Genomic DNA, 224 nt, shown 5'->3' on the forward strand with positions numbered 1-224 from the left:
CCCTTGCCTGCCTCTGCGTAGCAACCCTGGACTATCCTTGGTGGCCTCCCACCCAAGTACTAACCAGAGCTGACCCTGCTCAGCTTCCAAAATTGGGCTAGCCTGGGCCTTCCAGGTCAGGCGAAAGACATACAGAGGTAGTTTGCCCTTGCCTGCCTCTGCGTAGCAACCCTGGACTAACCTTGGTGGCCTCCCACCCAAGTACTAACCGGAGCTGACCCTGC

Source organism: Gekko japonicus, unplaced genomic scaffold (genome assembly GCF_001447785.1).
Source record: "Gekko japonicus isolate JY-2015 unplaced genomic scaffold, Gekko_japonicus_V1.1 scaffold3528, whole genome shotgun sequence".
Taxonomy (NCBI): Eukaryota; Metazoa; Chordata; class Lepidosauria; order Squamata; family Gekkonidae; genus Gekko; species Gekko japonicus.